Source organism: Dendrobates tinctorius, unplaced genomic scaffold, assembly GCF_039654945.1.
Source record: "Dendrobates tinctorius isolate UK_male_01 unplaced genomic scaffold, ASM3965494v1 ptg000214l, whole genome shotgun sequence".
NCBI lineage: Eukaryota > Metazoa > Chordata > Amphibia > Anura > Dendrobatidae > Dendrobates > Dendrobates tinctorius.
In genome coordinates this window covers 10,502,541-10,527,184 of record NW_027361881.1, presented here as the reverse complement: position 1 = coordinate 10,527,184, position 24,644 = coordinate 10,502,541, and the positions used below count along the sequence as shown (strand labels likewise).

The window sequence follows — 24,644 nt, the reverse complement described above, 5'->3', positions numbered from 1 at the left end:
GCCTACTGATGTCCTCCTACCTACTGATGTCCTCCTGCCTACTGATGTCCTCCTGCCTACTGATGTCCCCCTGCCTACTGATGTCCTCCTACCTACTGATGTCCTCCTACCTACTGACGTCCCCCTGCCTACTGACGTCCTCCTGCCTACTGATGTCATCCTATCTACTGATGTCCTCCTACCTACTGATGTCCTCCTACCTACTGATGTCCTCCTACCTACTGACGTCCCCCTGCCTACTGACGTCCTCCTATCTACTGATGTCCTCCTATCTACTGATGTCATCCTATCTACTGATGTCCGCCTGCCTACTGATGTCATCCTATCTACTGATGTCCGCCTGCCTACTGACGTCCTCCTGCCTACTGATGTCCTCCTATCTACTGATGTCCTCCTATCTACTGATGTCCTCCTATCTACTGATGTCCTCCTATCTACTGATGTCCGCCTGCCTACTGATGTCATCCTATCTACTGATGTCCGCCTGCCTACTGATGTCCTCCTGCCTACTGATGTCCTCCTGCCTACTGATGTCCTCCTGCCTACTGATGTCCGCCTGCCTACTGATGTCATCCTATCTACTGACGTCCCCCTGCCTACTGACGTCCTCCTGCCTACTGATGTCATCCTATCTACTGATGTCCTCCTACCTACTGACGTCCCCCTGCCTACTGACGTCCTCCTGCCTACTGATGTCCTCCTATCTACTGATGTCCTCCTATCTACTGATGTCATCCTATCTACTGATGTCCGCCTGCCTACTGATGTCATCCTATCTACTGATGTCCGCCTGCCTACTGATGTCATCCTATCTACTGAAGTCCGCCTGCTTACTGATGTCCTCCCATTTACTGATGTCCTCTTATCTACTGACGTTATCCTGCCTACTGATGTCTTCCTATCTAATTATGTCCTCCTGCCTATATAGCGATGTCCCCTGCCAACTGATGTCCTCCCATTTATTGATGTCCTACTAATTACAGCTATGCTCCTGCCTACCAATCTTCTTTTACATTCTGATGTCTCCCTGCTTACTTATGGTTTCCTCCTCCTCCTGCTGGTATCCTATTGATTTCCTCCTCCCTGCTGCTGTAGTTCTGGGCTCCATGCAGTGTCCTGTCCATCGGTGATGCCCACCCTCAGACACTGACCCGTTTCCCAGTACTTTTCTTAAAGGGACAGTCCATCATCTGCTGATCCCGGTGGCCCCATCACCCCCTCCTGTGACTGATCAGCACTCCGCAGCTCTCCTCTCAGCGCTGCCAAACCTGTCTGCCTCCTGATTGGCTGCTAACTTTCCCCAGTCACATGATTGGCTGCTTGACTTCCGCATTCTGCGATGTGACAGCTCCTCCCCTCCGGCGCTGGTAGACGCGTCACCACGTGGTCCGCAGCCACGTGCTTCTGTTTACTCACGTGACCCGGCTGACAGCTGCTGGAAGCGTGGAGAAAAGACCCGCCCCTGTAATGGATGATGACGTCACTGGAGGAGGTGTGGCTACAGGCTATGTATCTGGCTGTCGCTGTGAGGGATGTTCGCAGCAGCGTTTGAGGAAATGTTGTGGTTCTTGGATGGCACAATCTTTAAAAGTGGTGCGGGCGGGCAGATTCCAATGTGCACATAGTATTCTCTCCCCTGCTGAGACTTGTGGTGCGCTGTCACTTGGCGGAGGGGGGTTGGATTACCTGTGCATGGAAAGATAAGCAGAGCATCGCAGCTAGTGTAAGGAGGAAGCCCGGGCTGCGGGTACTGGCATGATGCCGAGTCTGGAACTGTCGAGACTGCGCCCTCTGTTGCCGGGGGAAAGAATGAGGAACCGGACAGAGGACCCAGGCAGGACCTGAGAGGAAGGGGCGTGGCTAAGCCAGGCAGAGGGCAGGAAGCGTGGCACACAGGTCAGAGGTGAGCGTGCGGGGTTAAGCTGCGGCACAGCTCTCACGTACGCGCAATCCCTGATCTCCCTGCACGGTCAGTGACCGCCGGGGTTATCTCCAGTCGCTAGGCTGGTTCTCGCGGTCAGCTGGTCGCCGGAGGGCTCCGCTGTATCTGCATGTCAGGTATGTACCAGAGCTGGACTCGCCGTGGGACACTTGTTATTAAGGCCTACGTCGGACAGGGAGTGTTTGTGTTGGTTTATTATTTTATTATAGGAGATCGAGGGCGTCGCAGGAATCAGGAGTGTGATAAAATGGGAAAACTGTGTGGTGTTTTATTGAAATGCTTTATTCTGGCTGTGTTTTTATTTAACCTTTTACAACTGCAGGATTAGTAATGGATAGGTGTCTTATTGCCGCCTCTCCATTACTAAGCCTCGGGCTTGATGTCGCCTGACAATACAAAGGTGACATCAACCCCACAGGGCAGGGGAAAGAACAAGGCTATGTGCTGGAATTGGCGAATTGGCGCATCTTAGAGATGCGCCTTTCCTGGGGCGGCTGAGAGCTGGTGTTTGTAGCCAGAAGGGGGCAACATCCATGGCCCCTTCCTAGGCTATTAATATCAGCCTGCAGCTGTCTCTGTAGCCTTTTCTGGCTATTAATTATAGGGGGGGCTCTGTCATTTTTATTTGGGTTCCCCCTCTTTTAATAGCCAGTAAAGGCTAATTATACAGCTGTGAGCGGATATTCATAGCCTGGGAAGATCCATGGGTATTACCCCTTTCCCAGGCTATCAATATTGCCCCCCCCCCCCCCCCCCCCCAGTCGTCGGCTTTCCCTCTCTGGCGTGGAATATTGTGCGGGAGCCCACGCCATATATTTTTTAAAACATAAAAAAAAAAGGAAAGGCCATGACCTCTTCCTCTCTGTGCTGCATCTCTGAATGCAGAGTGCACATGGGACTTCATGAAATCCCCTCCACTATGCTGTAACATCTGTACGGAGCGTCCAACCTGCAGCGATCACTGACTGTGTGCTCCTACCCCATCTGCAAACAGGAAATCACTTTTTTTTCCTTCCTAGTCTCCAACTTTCAATAAGCTTTATTTCAAGTGACAAAAAAACACTTGTAATGAAAAAACACATCAAAAACACAATGACCTGCCAGTGACGTCACCTGCGTCAAATCCTGACCGTGGAAACATACCCTTATTGTTATGATTAAATTGTTCTACTGTTAACCCTTGCTCTGCGTTACTGCATCCCGTAATCTGTTTACACTATGATAGAAAGGAGTCAGTACATGCAGAGCATCGCAGCTATGATAGAAAGGAGTCAGTGCACGCAGAGCATCACAGCTATGATAGAAAGGAGTCAGTACATGCAGAGCATCGCAGCTATGATAGAAAGGAGTCAGTACATGCAGAGCATCACAGCTATGATAGAAAGGAGTCAGTGCATGCAGAGCATCGCAGCTATGATAGAAAGGAGTCAGTGCATGCAGAGCATCACAGCTATGATAGAAAGGAGTCAGTGCATGCAGAGCATCGCAGCTATGATAGAAAGGAGTCAGTACATGCAGAGCATCACAGCTATGATAGAAAGGAGTCAGTGCATGCAGAGCATCACAGCTATGATAGAAAGGAGTCAGTACATGCAGAGCATCGCAGCTATGATAGAAAGGAGTCAGTACATGCAGAGCATCACAGCTATGATAGAAAGGAGTCAGTGCATGCAGAGCATCGCAGCTATGATAGAAAGGAGTCAGTGCATGCAGAGCATCGCAGCTATGATAGAAAGGAGTCAGTACATGCAGAGCATCACAGCTATGATAGAAAGGAGTCAGTGCATGCAGAGCATCACAGCTATGATAGAAAGGAGTCAGTGCATGCAGAGCATCACAGCTATGATAGAAAGGAGTCAGTGCATGCAGAGCATCGCAGCTATGATAGAAAGGAGTCAGTACATGCAGAGCATCACAGCTATGATAGAAAGGAGTCAGTGCATGCAGAGCATCACAGCTATGATAGAAAGGAGTCAGTGCATGCAGAGCATCACAGCTATGATAGAAAGGAGTCAGTGCATGCAGAGCATCACAGCTATGATAGAAAGGAGTCAGTGCATGCAGAGCATCGCAGCTATGATAGAAAGGAGTCAGTACATGCAGAGCATCGCAGCTATGATAGAAAGGAGTCAGTGCATGCAGAGCATCACAGCTATGATAGAAAGGAGTCAGTGCATGCAGAGCATCACAGCTATGATAGAAAGGAGTCAGTGCATGCAGAGCATCGCAGCTATGATAGAAAGGAGTCAGTACATGCAGAGCATCACAGCTATGATAGAAAGGAGTCAGTGCATGCAGAGCATCACAGCTATGATAGAAAGGAGTCAGTGCATGCAGAGCATCACAGCTATGATAGAAAGGAGTCAGTACATGCAGAGCATCACAGCTATGATAGAAAGGAGTCAGTACACGCAGAGCATCGCAGCTATGATAGGGATCAGTGTGAAAAAGACACGGCACTTCTAGAGAGGATGGTTCACAAGTAGGATCCAAACCTGTCAGTTATCCTGCAATGCCACTTGACAATCGGTGTATTCAGCAGGAATATTTATTAATTGTAGACAATCCAGAAAAAACTAGACGTTTCGGTCAATACAAGACCTTCATCAGTCATCTGAATAATGGGGAGACTGCGTGCCCCAGCATCAGGTGAGGGTCTGCAGCAGACCCCGATTGGTAATCTGCCCAGGTGGGCATTTGCCCGGTGGTCTGGTGGCTCTGAGTTGCAAAGTGACCACGGGCCCTTTAAAACTTTTTAAGTAGCGGGCCCATTGTACTGTATGGAGCATTATATGGGACCATTATACTGTATGGAGCAATATTTATACTGTATGGATCATTATGGGGCCATTATACTGTATTGAGGACTATGTGGCCCCAAATTCGGAAGTTCTCCCCTATAGTCTGGATTGGGGATGACTTTTTGTTTGTTGTGGATCTGACCGCTGGGACCCATATGATCCTGGGAAAGGTAGCTTTGAAGAGCACCATGTAAATGCAGCTGTGGTCGATCATACGCACTGTGGCGCCATTCACATGTGGCTCTTCAAACAACTATAAGAGATTGGTGAGGGGACGACAAAGTAAAGCAAAATCTCACTGATCGGGGCTGATGAGTGTTAGAGTATGTGGGGTTTGTGTGGCAGGGCTGCTTTTTTGTCCCAGTCCGGCCCTGGTCTGCAGTATCCACCGCTCAGGCTTCCGATCTATGAAGAAAGGTGCCGGACGCCGCGGCCTCTCTGCCTTAGAGTCTGACGCCGCGGCCTCTCTGCCTTAGAGTCTGACGCCGCGGCCTCTCTGCGTTAGAGTCTGACGCCGCGGCCTCTCTGCGTTAGAGTCTGACGCCGCGGCCTCTCTGCGTTAGAGTCTGACGCCGCGGCCTCTCTGCCTTAGAGTCTGACGCCGCGGCCTCTCTGCCTTAGAGTCTGACGCCGCGGCCTCTCTGCCTTAGAGTCTGACGCCGCGGCCTCTCTGCCTTAGAGTCTGACGCCGCGGCCTCTCTGCCTTAGAGTCTGACGCCGCGGCCTCTCTGCCTTAGAGTCTGACGCCGCGGCCTCTCTGCGTTAGAGTCTGACGCCGCGGCCTCTCTGCGTTAGAGTCTGACGCCGCGGCCTCTCTGCGTTAGAGTCTGACGCCGCGGCCTCTCTGCCTTAGAGTCTGACGCCGCGGCCTCTCTGCCTTAGAGTCTGACGCCGCGGCCTCTCTGCGTTAGAGTCTGACGCCGCGGCCTCTCTGCGTTAGAGTCTGACGCCGCGGCCTCTCTGCGTTAGAGTCTGACGCCGCGGCCTCTCTGCGTTAGAGTCTGACGCCGCGGCCTCTCTGCGTTAGAGTCTGACGCCGCGGCCTCTCTGCCTTAGAGTCTGACGCCGCGGCCTCTCTGCCTTAGAGTCTGACGCCGCGGCCTCTCTGCGTTAGAGTCTGACGCCGCGGCCTCTCTGCGTTAGAGTCTGACGCCGCGGCCTCTCTGCCTTAGAGTCTGACGCCGCGGCCTCTCTGCCTTAGAGTCTGACGCCGCGGCCTCTCTGCCTTAGAGTCTGACGCCGCGGCCTCTCTGCCTTAGAGTCTGACGCCGCGGCCTCTCTGCCTTAGAGTCTGACGCCGCGGCCTCTCTGCGTTAGGCTGTGTGCACACGCTGCGGAAAAGGTGCGGATTCATCCGCGCGGATTTTGTACAATCCGCAGGTGAAACCGCAGGTCAAAAGACCTGCGGTTTTATCTGCGGATTGCTCTGCGGTTTTGCCCTGCGGTTTTTCATCTCCTCAATGGAGGAGATGGCAAACCGCAGGAGAATCCGCAGAAAGAATTGACATGTCAATTCTTTCTGCGGATTGAAAACCGCAGATAATCCGCGCGGAAAATTCCGCACCATCTGCACTGCGGTTTTTGATTCCCATAGGGAATCATTGTACTGTACACCGCAGCAAAAACTGCTGCAGGTCCGCAGCGGCCAAAACCGCTGCGGAACCGCAGCAAAATCCGCAGCGTGTGCACACAGCCTTAGAGTCTGACGCCGCGGCCTCTCTGCGTTAGAGTCTGACGCCGCGGCCTCTCTGCCTTAGAGTCTGACGCCGCGGCCTCTCTGCCGGGGGGACGCTGAGTGTGTTGGGGGGACTCACCAGGGTCAGGTGACTGTATCTGTATACTAGTATAGTATTTTGGGTTTTCTTTGGCACATTACTTGTTCAGGAATTCATGGGGCATTACTGTATATTGGGAGACTGGGGCAGTTATTACTAAACATGGGGACATGGAGGTACTTATAATGTAATATGTGGTTATTCTGGATCCATTACTGTATGTGGGGGAACTCGGGACGTTATTGCTTGTGGGATGGAAACTTTGGGGATAAACATTACTACATATGGGGGTGACTCTGGGAGTCATTACTGTTTGTGGGGGGGACACAGGAGGCATCATTTTTGTTTGTTGGGGGGAAACTCTGGGGGCCAACATTAATGTATCCTGAGGCATATTACTGTATGTGGGGGAGAACTCTGACATTATTACTGTATGTGGGGGAGAACTCGGTGACATTATTACTGTATGTGGGGGAGAACTCGGTGACATTATTACTGTATGTGGGGGAGAACTCGGTGACATTATTACTGTATGTGGGGGAGAACTCGGGGACATTACTGTATGTGGGGGAGAACTCAGGGACATTACTGTGTGTGGGGGAGAACTCGGTGACATTATTACTGTGTGTGGGGGAGAACTCGGTGACATTATTACTGTGTGTGGGGGAGAACTCGGTGACATTATTACTGTATGTGGGGGAGAACTCGGTGACATTATTACTGTATGTGGGGGAGAACTCGGTGACATTATTACTGTATGTGGGGGAGAACTCGGTGACATTATTACTGTATGTGGGGGAGAACTCGGTGACATTATTACTGTATGTGGGGGAGAACTCGGTGACATTATTACTGTATGTGGGGGAGAACTCGGTGACATTATTACTGTATGTGGGGGAGAACTCGGTGACATTATTACTGTATGTGGGGGAGAACTCGGTGACATTATTACTGTATGTGGGGGAGAACTTCGGTGACATTATTACTGTATGTGGGGGAGAACTCGGGGACATTACTGTATGTGGGGGAGAACTCAGGGACATTACTGTATGTGGGGGAGAACTCGGTGACATTATTACTGTATGTGGGGGAGAACTTCGGTGACATTATTACTGTATGTGGGGGAGAACTCGGGGACATTACTGTATGTGGGGGAGAACTCCGGGACATTACTGTATGTGGGGGAGAACTCGGTGACATTATTACTGTATGTGGGGGAGAACTCGGTGACATTATTACTGTATGTGGGGGAGAACTCGGTGACATTATTACTGTATGTGGGGGAGAACTCGGTGACATTATTACTGTATGTGGGGGAGAACTCGGTGACATTATTACTGTATGTGGGGGAGAACTCAGTGACATTATTACTGTATGTGGGGGAGAACTCGGTGACATTATTACTGTATGTGGGTGAGAACTCAGTGACATTATTACTGTATGTGGGGGAGAACTCAGTGACATTATTACTGTGTGTGGGGGAGAACTCGGTGACATTACTGTATGTGGGGGAGAACTCAGTGACATTACTGTATGTGGGGGGAGAACTCAGTGACATTATTACTGTATGTGGGGGAGAACTCCGTGACATTATTACTGTGTGTGGGGGAGAACTCGGTGACATTACTGTATTTGGGGGAGAACTCGGTGACATTATTACTGTATGTGGGGGAGAACTCAGTGACATTATTACTGTATGTGGGGGAGAACTCAGTGACATTATTACTGTATTTGGTGGAGAACTCAGGGACATTACTGTATGTGGGGGAGAACTCGGTGACATTACTGTATGTGGGGGAGAACTCGGGGACATTACTGTATGTGGGGGAGAACTCGGTGACATTATTACTGTATGTGGGGGAGAACTCGGTGACATTACTGTATGTGGGGGAGAACTCAGGGACATTACTGTATGTGGGGGAGAACTCGGTGACATTATTACTGTATGTGGGGGAGAACTCGGTGACATTACTGTATGTGGGGGATAATTCTGACATTATTGCTGAATGTGGGGAGGATTCTAGGGACCATTATTATTATAAGTGAGGGGAAAATCTGGGGGCACCATTAATGTATGGTGGTGTCTCTTTGGGCACATTACTGTATGTGGGGGAGGATTTGGGCCATTATTATTTGTTAGGGGAGAGTTCAGAGGCTTTATTACATAATAGAGACACTTTGGGCACAGGGTGCATTATTATTTTTTTCAATTTCCCTTTTTCCAACACCCCCTTCCCCAGTACTGAACCCGCTCCTCTGGGAGTTGTAGTTCCACAGCTCCAGGTTGATGCCTCCCTAGACGATTGATCTTTAGGGTAGGGGGCCGCTGCGCCTTCTCGGTGACGCCTCGGCTCTGAATCATTGACTCGTCTTTTTCGCTGCAGTGATGGAAGAGACGAGCGTCTGATCTGAGCCAAGTAATTAGGCAGCAGAGTGATGAGCGTCTGATAATTAATGTTCGCAGCTTTATTGGAGATCACAATTGGTTTTGAATGTGGAAATCTAAACTTGGTCTGGTCCATTACCTTTATGATCAGCTCCAAACTCTGTACATTTCCCTGCAGCCGTCATAATCCGCACGAGAAGACATTGAGAGGGACATTATGGAGGTTCTTACACAATGTGCAGCCGTCCGGCCGGATTCTCCCCTCCGCACCGGATCCAGACTCCGATTCCTGGCATCGTAACCGAAAAATATGAAGAATGTTCCCAGTCTAGACTGATGTCCATAATGGGGCGGGGGGATTACTGGGTCGTCCGGGTATCCCAGATTCACACCAGGATGAAAGCGGAGACCGGCAGGGAGCACTGGACTGCTGACACTGAAGAGGTTAATATAGATTATATTTTGCTGCTTTATTTATCTCATTTCTTGCTCTTGACTAAAAATGAAATAACTTACTAAAATTCTTGCTAATGGAGTCTAGGGCAGTTAAGGGTTAAAGTGCACTTATATATTTATTTATTCCAAATATTTACCAAATTCTTTGTTTTTTTTTCTTTTTTAAATGCTCCCTCTAGTGGTAGGAAGTGGCAGAAGTTTGTATTGTGACTCTATAGCTTTGTGGCAGCTTTTCTCTTGCTGATGGTGATGCGAGAGGCTCGTCGGTCACTTGCCATGTTGGACACGCTGCCCTGTGAGACCGGGGCAGTAGTTTCCAGACTGGTCTCCACATCTGGCATGTCATCGGTCGGTGATGACACAGGAGCTGCCAGCAGAGGATCTTGATGATTTGCCCAAGTGCATTCAGCCACAGAACTTTCCTTGGACGACCTTTAATAACCTTGGTGATGGCAGCTGAGGCCGGAGGTGCCGGGATTTCTGCACGAGGCTCAGACTCCACATGATTCAGTTTTTTCCTCCTTTGCAGATCAGTGACATCTCCATCCGGTGATTTCCGTCATTCCACGACTTTTCCCTCTCGTGCAGCTATCTGAGGACCTCTGGGTCCTCTGCGGATACGGAGCCGCCGTTTGCAGTGTTTCACGGAGCAGCTTCTCTCTCCTTCCTTGCAATGTCTGAGATAAGCGGTTTTTATCCCGGAGCTGTAAATCCCGTCTATTGGGCAATGTAACATGTATCGCTGGCACAATGCACCAGGCGCCTCAGCTTAGAAATGGCCTCTCACCGTATAAGCAGAATATATTACCACCGCACTAAGCCTGGAACTGGCAGCGTTCTCCGGGCGGCGATCGAGGGCGGGCGCCGGAATCCGGGGAATTTGTGTGAAGCTACAAAGTAGCAATGACAACAGAAAATGTATCATTGTCTGCTGAGCCGCTATATCTAAGCCTATCGGGTGGTACTGTCTGCTCAGCTGCTGTATCTAAGCGCGTTATGTGTGATACTGTCTTCTGAGCTGGTCTGTCCTGATGCTTTATGAAATTAATGCGGATTCTGGAACTTTAGGGGTTTATTAGATACCAGATTATTACTGCAGTTACTTGCTAATGTTGGTGGTACTCCGGCATTGGCATATATAGGATTCAGTCTACCCCTTTATAACTATTAGATGCACAAGTGCATGTAGTAAAGTACTTACTGAAAGGCTTGGACTGACCCATCTGGCAATCCACTGGTGGGCCTCCCCTGCAGGGCCAGTACTGACTGAGATGGAGGGTTCCTCTTCCTCCTACCCTAGCACAGCTATGTACAGCTTGGCTAATCCACATCCAAAGCAGCAGGCTGCCTCTTTCCCCTACTGTGCTGACGCTAGGTGTTGGAATCGGACTGACACCCCTGCAGGAGAGTTTCCAGTCTCGGACTGACCCTCTGGGGAATCAGAAAATCCTCCAGTGGCCGCCCTGCAGAGCCAATACTGACTGAGATAGAAGGTTCCTCTTCCTCCTACTCTAGCACAGCTATGCACAGCTTGGCTAATCCACATCCAAACCAGCAGGCCGCCTCCTTCCCCTGCTGTACTGACGCTAGGTGTTGGAATCGGACTGACACCCCTGCAGGAGAGTTTCGAGTCTCGGACTGGCCCTTTGGGGAATCAGTGAATCCTCCTGTGGGCCGCCCTGCAGGGCCAATAATGACTGAGATGGAAGGTTCCTCTTCCTCCTACCTGTTAGGGCTGGCGGAACGCACCAAATTATAAAATAGTAGTAGGTGCGTTCGCAGCCCGGGGTCCACCGTGCAGAGGTGGTACACTGCTGCTAGATAATGGCGGAAGAATTAAGCGGTGTGAAACCTGTCACACGTGGGTTACGTCACCCAATGTGAACAGGTGCGAACTCTGTTAATTCACAGAGCAGCACGATCGCTGAATGTAGATGCCGGAGCCTGTTTAACTCACAGAGCCCGGCCACAGAGCGCACAGTGTAAGGCCACAGCACTCTACCCCAAGGACAAGGGGTTAGAGTCCTTCTAGGCCCACTGAGCGTGCGGCGTCGCTGCCGCGAACGCCGCTATAGACGCTGTCTATGGAGTACGGGGCACTGAGGCGTGCCGAGTCACTGATGATGGCTAATGCCTGACTCAGACTCTGACCTACCTAAGCCTGGTCGCTAGCAGGCTAGCCTGCACAACACATGCGTACCAAGGGTAGGGGTTTCCTAATGAGTCAGTCACCAGAGACCTTCATACGTGCATACACCACTCACTCCTTATAGTCTGAAAATACAGGCTATCCTAGCGCATGGCCGAGCAGCCATGCGAACCTTTTATAGCCACGAGCATCCGGGACCTTCCTGGCTTCTCGGATGGGCCAATCCGAACACTGCCAGGACCTGAGCACATGACCCTTGATCTCCAATGGGAGATCACTCCACGGGCATGCTCAGTGGCCTGACATGAGGACTTAGTCCCTGAAGAATCTCGCTGCTGAGCAGCATGCATTGCCATAGTTGTGCCAGGGGTGACAGCAGCAAGCAAACCCACGGAGCTGGTCTGGGCAGAGCGCCGGGACTGACGAGTTTGCTGAGCAACCTCCTCTGCGGCTGGAGAGGAATGGGAGACCGCAGGAAGTAAGGCTCGGGATTCCCGCTGTGCAGCGACAGGAACCCGACGCCTAACACTACCCTAGCACAGCTTGGCTAATCCACATCCAAAGCAGCAGGCCTCCAGCTTCCACTACTGTGCTGACACTAGGTGTCGGAGTCAGACTAACACCCCTGACGGAGAGTTTCCAGGCTCGGACTGGCCCACTTGCTCTCATTACTTGAAGAAAGTTTATGAAGATTCTCGGTAGGAGGCTGCTCTAAACATCTTGGATAACTGAGTTCAGATCTTCTGTGCATGAGGCTTGTGCAGACCCTTCTGTCTCTTCATGTCCCAGACAGACAGGATGATGTGAGATCTGAGGTCGGATCATCACTCCCAGGAGTCCTCGCTCTTAATGACATTGGCTGAATATTGGGGGTTGTTTTCCGGCTGCAGAATAAACTTGGAGCCAATCAGACGCCTCCCTGATCATGTTACATGATGGATAAGTATCTGCTGGGATTTCTCAGATCATAAAAAAAATCACCGGATTTTTACTTTAAGAAAAGGCCTTAATAATTGGACTTATCTGTCACACACCATAGAAGCCTTAAATAAGGTAAAGTGGCCGGTTCAGCTGAGACCTCACAGAGCTACACGAGGGGAGGTGAAAATTATTACTCATTAGTCGGGTGAAGAAACAACGAGCGAGAACCGCACAGCAAGAACTCAATTAACATCTCATGAGTAAAGTTCTGCCACACAGACGTTCCTTTCCTTAACCCCATAACCAGTGGTAATGACATCAAAAACATGGAGGAAAAGCCACGACGGTATATACCCTGTATATATTGCTATGTAGTGGTGTAACTATAGTCCGATGGGCCCCTGTGCAAGATTTGGACCGGGGCCCCCCATCCTGTAATACATATATAGTGACAGTCACTGGTAATGTACTGGATGACAGATATGTATCACTGAGGTTGTTAGCTTCAGTGATTTGAACCTAGGGAAATTGCTCCAGCACACTAAATGCTGAGAGGGGTTAATCGATCACTTTAAGGGCTCAGTTTTTAAGTGAACAGCTCAAGAGCAGGTGGGAGGCTGTTCACCATATCTCCTCCCCAGGATGCAGTTTAGAAGGTAAAATGTCAGCCTTCTGAGTCATTCAGGGGTGGGTGTGTCTGGAGTTGTGAATTCCAGAGCTCTGTGTGTGGAGGTTGTAGATCTCCTGGATTGAGTGCCTTTGCTAAAAGGACTAAGAAGCTGAACTGTAAACCAGGTGGGCCAACCAGCACTATTGTATGGCCTTGTTACTTTTTGTTTTACCTTATGGAGAACAAAGACTGTATTTATGTTTTCTGAAGACATGGTTTATGAGGACTGCAATAAACCAGCCGGACTTTAAATAGAAACAGTTACTGTGACTACCTCTATGTACAGCCAAGTGAGCTGATCTACCACAGTTGGTGCTAGAGGTGTGGACAAGATTCCTAGGAAGCAAGTATGAAGGCTGTGAGGATGAAACAGTGGTCAGACAAAATGGAGGACCTGATCAAGCAACTGGTCCAAAGGCAGCAACAGCAACAGCTGCAGCAGCAACAACTGGCACAACAGGAGACAAGCAAGCTGCTGATGCAACAGCTCCAGCAGCTGCACAGCCGACAACAGCAGCAGATTAAATTACAAAGACAATTTGTGACATGGCGGCAGCTTCGACTCCAAGGTCAGCTGAAGATTTCTATGTCCGGAAGGTGGTGAAGAGAACCTTTCAGAATATGACCCCGGGTGATGACATAGAGGCCTTTTTAACAGTTTTTGGAAAGGTCGCAGATAGGTAGAAACTCCCGTCAGAGCAGTGAGCAGAAGTCCTGGCGCCATACTTAACGGGGGAGCCACAAAAAGCCTACTATGATTTGGCCTTACAGGATCCCAAAAAGATATGCAAAATTTAAAACAAATTTTGGCGCAATTGGGGGGTGACAATGTCTGTCAGGGCACAACAGGTCCACCGCTGGGCATAGCACCATGACAAACCCCTTTGCTCCAAAATGTTTGATCTGCTGCACCTTGTCCGAAAGTGGTTACAGCCAAAGTCCTCTACCCCAGTGCAGATGGTAGAGCTTGTTGTAATGGACCAGGTTGTGCTCTCCCTTCTGAGTCTGATGCAGATTTGGGTTGCCAAGGGAGATCCACGGAAAGTCGATGACTTGGTAGGACTGGGCGAAAAGTATCGGGGTCGATGGGACCTTGGGGAGGCAACCTACTCCATTCTGGGGAAAAAAGTTAAAAAGGGGGTGGGGCGTTGAAAGTCCAAGGGGGTGGCGGAGGTCATGCCAAGGGCCTCATCGGGGGATGTAATTTGCTGGAAATGTCATGGCCCAGGTCATATAGCTGCCCATTGTCCCCTGACCACAGAGCAAATGGACTGTAGCCTGGGACGCCGGTGTTCATTATACGCATATCCGGCCTGCAATGTGGACTGTCCACCTGGCGAGAGGCCCCAAGCTTGTCTTGTAAAAGTGAATTATCTGCAAATGTCTGGACTACTAGACTTAGGGAGTTTGGTGACCCTCGGTGAGGGCCACACTCCCTCTCCAAATAATACCTGGGAAGAAGGTGGGGGTCTGCTGCATTCGCAAGGATACTAAAGACAATTTGGTGGTCAGAGTGGTCATTGGAACGGCCAGAGGTACTAAGTCCCATGAGGTCGGGGTGGTCCAGGATTTATTGCAACCAATAATCATAGGCCGGTACTTTTTGTTTTGGAACCCCTTGATTGCGCTGGTAAGAAACGGGTTGGCCCTAAAAAAGTCTCACCTACCCCTGACTCTGACAGGTTTCCCTTCTGTGTAATGGGAAGGTAGTTTCCCCTGAGACAGACATTCCTGAGATAGGGATGACCAGAGAAAATTTTGGGTTCACCAGGGGCTGACACCAGGTTTCCCTATTTCATGTTGAGTGGGGACATATTGTACCGGGTTACTAAGGTGAGGGAGACAGTGGAGCAATTGCTGGTACCAAGACCCTGTAGACAAACGGTGTTGAACATGGCCCATTCATAGGTCTTGGGTGGCCATCTGGTTGTGAACAAAGCTCAAGAGCGGGTCATGCAGAGATCCTATTGGCCCAGATGTCACCAGGAAATCCTAAGGTAAGGTATTGCAAGTCCTGTCCCACCTGCCAGTTAACCGCTACCATCTCTCCCTACCAAAATCATTTTGTGCTGCTACCCATTAAGGCAGGGCAACTGAGGGACCCCATTGAAACTGCATGTTGGCTGGACAGGCCAGTAGAGGACACTGTCACGGGTCTTCAGAGGAACCAGGATCTGTTTTCGGAATTGCCAGGACGTACCCAGATTGAACATGAAATCCTGACAGAAGCATATTGTGCAGGTGAACCAAATGCCATAAATAATCCTCGAAACCCACCACGAGGTGATATAGAAGGAGGTGGCTAAATTTTATGCGCAGTCGATGCCCCGCGTCGGTGAGCTCATAGAGAAGCTAGGGTCAACTTAGATACATCACCACCCTGGACCTGACAAAAGGTTACTGGAGAATCCTCCTCTCCCAAACTGCTAAGGAAAAGATGGCCTCTTCTACTCCTGAGGAAAAAGAAGGAAAAATAGTTGAGCTACATTGTCAGAAGAGGCAAAGTAAAGCCGAAAGTGAATAAGGTGGAGGCAATCCAAAATTGGCTGAAACCGTCCTCCAAAAAACAGGTTCAGGCATTTCTGGGAATGGTGGGATACTATCAGCGGTATATCCCAAATTTTGCCATGATATCCGCACCTCTGTCCGACCTTCTTGAGTGCACGGAGATGTTGAGAAGGGTTAATCAGCCATTAAAAGGGCTAGATTTTTAAGTGGACAGCTGAAGATCAGGTGGCAAGCTGTTCAGCATATCTCCTCCCCAGAGTGGGGTTTAGAAGGTAAAAAGTCAGCCTTCTGAGTCATTCGGTGGTGGTTGTGCCTGGAGTTGTGAGCTCCATAGCTGTATGTGTGGTGGTTTTAGATCTCCTGGATTTGAATATGGGTCGCCCTCCCAGGGATGTGGGGTTCTCGGTATCGGGCCAGTGTCGGGGGATGTGTCACAGCAGCAGTGACCCGGTGCGTGGTCCTGGGCGCCCAAGTAATGGGGGAATGTAGTTAATGGAATGGAATAGTTCGTGACGCCACCTGTGGTGCTCGGCAAGGGTGGTGTTAAGCCGACGCTGCATGCAGATCCGCTGGGACTGATGGTATGGTGCAGCCAGGATGTAAAAGCTCCCCACAGGTGAAGCTATAGTCCCAGGGCAGTGTAGAGGTGGTTGGCACGGGGATGTAGCAGTGCCATAAGGGTAGGAAGCAGATAAGACACAGCGGGGTGCAATTTCTGTACCTTTACTTGATAACTGCAGTCCAGGGTCCTGATTACAGATGGTATTGGAGCAGGCTAGCCTGGAAGCAACTCAGGGATTCTCTCTCAGCAGACGAGCTGTGCAGTCTCCTTCCTAGCGCTTGTTTGAATGAAGTACTCCAGTACTTAGTTACACTGAAGATCCTCCTGAAGGATGTTCTCAAGAACCTTACTTGCACGGCAGACAGCTGTAGCCTATCTCAGGGGCTCCTTTCTCCTGAGTCCTGTCTCTCTATCCAAGATGCTGTTGTGCCCTCAAGTCTTAGATGGGAGTAGGGCATTTACAGCCTCCTACACCTCTGGTATCTGTTGTGGGACCGTTAGTATCTGTACAACCGTGGAGACCAGGCTCCAGTTCATGCGCTCACTGTGAGGGAGCTCTCCTTTCCCAGCTCAACCTCCAGCTTCTCTCTACACGTCTACACACTTCACCCTCCGCAGACTAACTAACCACCCCTTCCTCTTGGCCCTCAGAGAGCGCTCCTCCCCTTAATCCTGGTTCAGAGTTCCCCCTGCTGGCCTGGAGTGGAACTGTGTTGCATGCATGGATTGACTGCGAGAGAGACCCATCATTGCATTGGCATTACACTCCACTGGAGGAAGACAAAGCCACTATGGCGACTATTCTCCTGGGGGCGCCACAAATGCCTTTGGTAAAAGGTCTAAGAAGCTGAACTATAAGCCAGGTGGGCTAACCAGCAGTATTGTATGGACCAGTTACTTTTTGTTTTACCTTATGCTGGACAAAGACTTTTTCTGGTTACGTGATTTATGAGGACTGCAGCAAATCAACTGGACTTTAAATAGAAATGGTCCCTGCTGTGTCTACCTCTATGTACAGCCAAGCGAGCTGATCTACCACAATATATATATATATATGCCTTCAATCCTGGCATGTATGTCCCTTATCCTTGTATAGTGGTGAAAAAAAGTATTTAGTCTCCACCAATTGTGCAAGTTCTCCCACTTAAAAAGATGAGAGAGGCCTGTGATTGACATCATAGGTAGACCTCAACTATGAGAGTCACAATGAGAAAGGAAATCCAGAAAGTCACCTTGTCTGATTGGGTAAGATTTATGTTGCAAATTATGGTGGAAAATAAGTATTTGGTCACCTAAAAACCTGCAAGATTTCTGGCTCTCACAGACCTGTAACTTCTTTAACCCCTTTCCAACATCAGGCGTACATTTATGCTGATGTCGGACTCCCTCGCTGTGATGTGGACTCCGACGGTGAGCCCACATCTTTCCCGGGACATGTCAACAGCTGACACGTGCCCGCAATAGCCACAGGAGGAATCGCGATCCACCCGTGGCAAATAACTAGATAAATGCCGCTGTCAAACTCTGACAGTGGCATTTAACAAGCGCTTCTGGAAATCCACCCACCGGTGATCTGCGTCATGTGATCGCGAGTCACTGGTGTGTTGGCATGTCAACCGGAGGTCTCTATGGTTGTCAGCGCCAGATTGCTGTGAGGCCGCCCAGTGGTCGGCGCTCATAGCAGGTTAGCAATTCTACTACATAGAGGCAATCTGAGCATCACCTCTATGTAGCAGAGCTGATCGGATTGTTGCAGCTTCTAACCTCCCATGGAGACTATTGAAGCATGCCAAAAAAAAGTGTTTAAAAATATAAAAAAAAATATAAAAGATCAGCTGACTTCAGCATGTCAGCAACTGGAGCTCATGACGTCACTGTCATGTGTCCCCAATCACCTGACATCAGTTACTGGCCTCTGATTGGCTGGCAGTTTGTATTGCCGTGCACGGACCAGATGGGTCTCTGTGCCACAATACACTATAGCTGAATGTGCGTCCGAGGGTATCTCCTTTACATAATGATATATGTATAACCAGGGAGATATAGACTTCAGTCCTAACAGTGGATTTTTCATAGGTTCCATTCAGATGGAGACTACAGTGTTACTGAGGATTGGCATAGAATAGGGATCTGGAAAACGAGAAATGCCTTAACGTGGCTTCCAGGTACACACAACCTGGCCATTTTATGCGCTAAACTTTCTCAATTTTTCATACTTCTAATGCAGTAATGCAATTCATTATTCATTTCTCATGTTTGCATGGTTTGGCGCTACAGTGTGCTTCCTTTTTTGCTTGAATATGTACAGCTGGTATAGCCTGGGCATCTCCTGTGTATAATTATATATGTCCAGCTGGTATAACCTGGGCATCTCCTGTATATATATATGTACAGCTGGTATAGCCTGGGCATCTCCTGTATATAATTATATATGTCCAGCTGGTATAACCTGGGCATCTCCTGTATATAATTATATATGTACAGCAGGTATAACCTGAGCATCTCCTGTATATAATTATATATGTACAGCTGGTATAACCTGGGCATCTCCTGTATATAATTATATATGTACAGCTGGTATAACCTGGGCATCTCCTGTATATAATTATATATGTACAGCTGGTATAACCTGGGCATCTCCTGTATATAATTATATATGTACAGCTGGTATAACCTGGGCATCTCCTGTATATAATTATATATGTACAGCTGGTATAACGTAGGAAATCTCCTGTATATAATTATATATGTACAGCTGGTATAACCTGGACATCTCCGGTATATAATTATATATGTACAGCTGGTATAACCTGGACATCTCCTGTATATAATTATATATGTACAGCTGGTATAACCTGAACATCTCCTGTATATAATTATATATGTACAGCTGGTATAACCTGGGCATCTCCTGTGTATAATTATATATGTACAGCTGGTATATCCTGGGCATCTCCTGTATATAATTATATATGTACAGCTGGTATAACCTGGGCATCTCCTGTATATAATTATATATGTATAGTCGGTATAACCTGGGCATCTCCTGTATATAATTATATATGTACAGCTGGTATAACGTGGCATCTCCTGTATATAATTATATATGTACAGCTGGTATAACCTGGGCATCTCCTGTATATAACTATATATATGTACAGCCGGTATAACCTGGGCATCTCCTGTATATAATGATATATGTACAGGTGGTATAACCTGGGCATCTCCTGTATATAATTATATATGTACAGCTGGTATAGCCTGGGCATCTCCTGTATATAATTATATATGTCCAGCTGGTATAACCTGGGCATCGCCTGTATATAATTATGTATGTACAGCTGGTATAACCTGGGCATCTCCTGTATATAATTATGTATGTACAGCTGGTATAACCTGGGCATCTCCTGTATATAATTATATATGTACAGCTGGTATAACCTGGGCATCTCCTGTATATAATTATATATGTACAGCTGGTATAACCTGGGCATCTCAAGTATATAATTATATATGTACAGCTGGTATAACCTGGGCATCTCATGTATATAATTATATATGTACAGCTGGTATAACCTGGACACCTCCTGTATATAATTATATATGTATAGCTTGTATAACCTGGGCATCTCCTGTATATAATTATATATGTACAGCTGGTATAACCTGGGCATCTCCTGTATATAATTATATATGTACAGCTGGTATAACCTGGGCATGTCATGTATATAATTATATATGTACAGCTGGTATAACCTGGACATCTCCTGTATATAATTATATATGTGCAGCAGGTATAACCTGAGCATCTCCTGTAAATAATTATATATGTACAGCTGGTATAACCTACGAAATCTCCTGCATATAATTATATATGTACAGCTGGTATAACCTACAAAATCTCCTGCATATAATTATATATGTACAGCTGGTATAACCTGGGCATCTCCTGTATATAATTATATATGTACAGCTGGTATAACCTGGGCATCTCCTGTATATAATTATATATGTACAGCTGGTATAACCTGGGCATCTCCTGTGTATAATTATATATGTACAGCTGGTATATCCTGGGCATCTCCTGTTTATAATTATATATGTGCAGCTGGTATAACCTGGGCATCTCCTGTATATAATTATATATGTACAGCTGGTATAACCTGGGCATCTCCTGTATATAATTATATATGTATAGCCGGTATAACCTGGGCATCTCCTGTATATAATTATATATGTACATCTGGTATAACCTGGGCATCTCCTGTATATAATTATATATGTACAGCTGGTATAACCTGGGCATCTCCTGTATATAATTATATATGTACAGCCGGTATAACCTGGGCATCTCCTGTATATAATTATATATGTACATCTGGTATAACCTGGGCATCTCCTGTATATAATTATATATGTACAGCTGGTATAACCTGAGCATCTCCTGTATATAATTATATATGTACAGATGGTATAACCTGGGCATCTCCTGTATATAATTATATATATATATACAGCTGGTACAACCTGGGCATCTCCTGTATATAATGATATATGTACATCTGGTACAACCTGGGCATCTCCTGTATATAATTATATATGTATAGCTGATATAACCTGGGCATCTCCTGTATATAATTATATATGTACAGTTGGTATAACCTGGGCACCTCCTGTATATAATTATATATGTACGGCCGGTATAACCTGGGCATCTCCTGTATATAATTATATATGTACGGCTGGTATAACCTGGGCATCTCCTGTATATAATTATATATGTACAGCTGGTACAACCTGGGCATCTCCTGTATATAATGATATATGTACAGCTGGTATAACCCGGGCATCTCCTGTATATAATTATATATGTATAGCTGTATAGCTGGTATAACCTGGGTATCTCCTGTATATAATTATATATGTACAGCTGGTATAACCTGGACACCTCCTGTATATAATTATATATGTATAGCTGGTATAACCTGGGCTTCTCCTGTATATAATTATATATGTACAGCTGGTATAACCTGGGCATCTCCTGTATATAATTATATATGTACGGCCGGTATAACCTGGGCATCTCCTGAATATAATTATATATGTACAGCTGGTACAACCTGGGTATCTTCTGTATATACTGATATATGTACAGCTGGTATAACCTGAGCATCTCCTGTATATAATTATATATGTACAGCCGGTATAACCTGGGCATCTCCTGAATATAATTATATATGTACAGCTGGTACAACCTGGGTATCTTCTGTATATAATTATATATGTACAGCTGGTACAACCTGGGTATCTTCTGTATATAATGATATATGTACAGCTGGTATAACCTGAGCATCTCCTGTATATAATTATATATGTACAGCTGGTATAACCTGGGTTTCTCCTGTATATAATTATATATTGTGAGGTGCCAAGGGGAGAGGTACTAGAAAACAGATATATTTCTCCCCGTTTCATTTCATATGTCTCCCTGTACTGATGATGAAGCCAGTTTATTTCACTGTAATCCAGTCCTGGTTTCCTTAGTGATCAGCATGGAAAGGACTGGTAGTTCCCCCTCCACTAATTCAATCCAGGTTTGGTTTCCTGACTGGTCCAGCTGATATAATCAGGAGGAGCTGGGATCTCTCAGTCTCTCTCGTCTGCTGAGCTGGGAGCTGACACAGTAAGATTACATGGACTTGTTTGCTGTTATATAGGTTTATTTTGTAGTTAGCCTGCTATTGTTAGTTAGTGGCCAGACGGCCTTAGATGTTTTATTTCATGTTTGGCATGTGTAACATTGAGTAACAAGTGTGCACAATAAATATGCTGTGTCCATATTCATGTGGAACTTGCTAGTCTGCTGAAGTGACTTCATAGCCACACGCTTGTGCCAAAGCAAAGATCCCAGCTGAGCTATCTATTCCCCACAAATGGTGGAGAATGCGGGCAACTGTGGCTGCTGGACTGTGACTGCAGAGAAAACGCTGTGTTTGTCCTGGCTGAAAGCTTCTGCGCTTTTGAAGAGCCAAGAGTCCAGTAATATGGAGGAACTAGTGAAGCAGTTATTGCAAGCAAATGTGCAGCAACAGCAGACTAATACTTGCTTCAGAAGGCTCTGGAGCAGCAACACCAGATGCAGCAAGAGCAGTTGGAGGCAATAAAACAGGCCTTGGTTCGGCAACCCCGAGATGAGGGAGACCGTGCACAAAGCGCTGCTAGTGCGCAGAAAGCCGTACAGAAGACTTTGCTTAAAATGACCGCAGACGATGATGTGGAAGCATACCTCACCGTGTTTGAACGTATTGCAGAACGTGAGCACTTACCACTGGACAGATGGGCTGAGGTAGTGGCTCCATTTCTGAGCGGAGATCCACAAAAGGCCTATTACGATCTGAGTGGAGCGGATGTTATGGACTATATCAAACTCAAAGGCGAAATCCTGGCAAGGCTGGGAGTAAACACGTATGTACGCGCACAGAGGGTGCATTTATGGAATTTTGTGGAGCATCAGCCAGCCCGCTCACAAATGCATGATCTCATCCATCTAGTAAAAAAATGGCTGCAACCAGAGGCTTTGGCATCCGCACAGATGGTGGAGCGTGTTGTTCTAGACAAGTACCTGCGGTCCTTACCCGCTAAGATCCAGAGGTGGGTTGGACAGGGTGACCCAACTACCGCTGACCAGTTGGTGAATATGGTCGAACGCTACAATGCTTCTGAAAGCCTACTCCAAGGGACGTTAGCACCCCACTGGCTCCCCAAGAAATCGCTGGAGAGTCCTGCGAAACCTACTCCATCTTCAAAAGAAGAGAACGTCACGATGAAGGGTAGCAGACCTACAAAGGACTATGGAGGTGGTACGGGCTCACATCAAGCCAGCAGACCTCGTCTGGGATCTCCATCGAGGAGACAAGGGCCTATACAATGTTGGCGATGTCGCGGGCTTGGCCATGTAGCAGCTAACTGCCCAATGACTACAGAGCCAATGGACTGTAACGCTATGAGGCGTCTTTCGTTATATGTGCAGTCAGTCTGTGTGGCGGAGACCCTCACGGGAAATGAACAACACGTGTGCCACGTCGAGGTTGACGGTTATAGTGTGAATGTCGTCTTGGATTCCGGCAGTCAAGTAACTTTGGTACATGCCAGTTTGGTGGACTCTAGCGCCCTAACGAACTTAACCGTGGGCATTAGTTGCATCCATGGGGATACTAAGAACTACCCCACTGCCTGGGTTACTCTTGCCACGCCAGTAGGGACCAAAAGACATCAGGCGGCAGTCATAAAGTCTATGGGACACAGTGTAATCCTGGGGAGAGACTTTCCCTTATTTTGGGACTTGTGGAACTTCAAAAGTGGCATGAACCCTCTACTTGAAGACGGTACTCCGGAGCTAGCCCCTGAACCATTGCAGCAAGATGACGGAGAACCCATCTCAGAGGAAGTACTAGAATCTGCGGACTCTCCTCTGGCTGTATATGCAGGCGAAGCAGACCAGCTAGAGGATGTTTTAGAAATGCCTGATCTTGAGGTGGCCCGTGGTAAGTTCGGGACCGCTCTGCACCAGGATCCTACTCTAGCAAGGGCGTGGGAAAACATAAAGATCTCAGAGGGAAGACCGTTATACCCAGGGGCTCAAAACGAGTTCCCACACGTGGCGGTGCAGCAGGATATGTTGTATCACATAGACAAGGTGCGAGGGGTGGTGGTAGAACAACTAGTGTTACCTAAGTCCTTTCGCCAGGTAGTTTTGGAGTTGGCACATAAACATCCCTTGGGAGGACACCTGGTGGTAGAAGAGACAAAACACCATATTCTGCAACGTTTCTTTTGGCCGGGTCTAGTGGGAGATGTGACCCAGTACTGTCGGTCATGTCCTACGTGTCAATTGACCGCACCTATGTCACATTTTAGAAGCCCCTTAGTGCCCTTACCAATAATAGAGGTTCCCTTCGAGAGGATAGCAATGGATATAGTCGGTCCATTAGTTAAATCTGCCAGGGGTCATCAGTACATTTTGGTAGTATTGGATTACGGCACGCGTTATCCCGAAGCAGTGCCCTTGCGGAATGCCAATGCGAAATCAATTTCAAAGGAGCTGGTTAATATGTTTTCCCGCACCGGCATTCCGAAAGAGATACTTACGGATCAAGGGACCCCCTTTATGTCTCGTATACTTAAGGATTTATGTAAACTACTAAAAATCTCCCATTTGCGTACCTCAGTATATCACCCTCAGACTGACGGTTTGGTGGAGCGCTTTAACAAAACCTTAAAGGGAATGTTGAAAAGGGTGGTGGATAAGGACGGGAGAGATTGGGATGCCCTACTACCATACCTCCTGTTCGCTATACGTGAGGTACCCCAATCCTCCACAGGCTTTTCACCTTTTGAGTTGGTTTATGGGCGGTGTCCTAGAGGCCTGTTAGATATTGCCAAGGAGACTTGGGAACAAGAGGTGACTCCTTATC

At 47.8% G+C, this 24,644-nt stretch overlaps 1 long non-coding RNA gene across 1 annotated transcript in view; it reads left to right on the top strand.

The window, feature by feature from the left end:
• The first annotated feature begins 1,515 nt into the window (after nt 1-1,515).
• Nucleotides 1,516-24,644, top strand: part of LOC141058803 (uncharacterized) — a 68,570-nt gene continuing 45,441 nt past the window's right edge. The window contains exons 1-2 of the long non-coding RNA XR_012222322.1: nt 1,516-2,058; nt 9,083-9,348. This is a non-coding gene — a long non-coding RNA (uncharacterized lncRNA). The remainder of the gene's footprint in view (nt 2,059-9,082; nt 9,349-24,644) is intronic.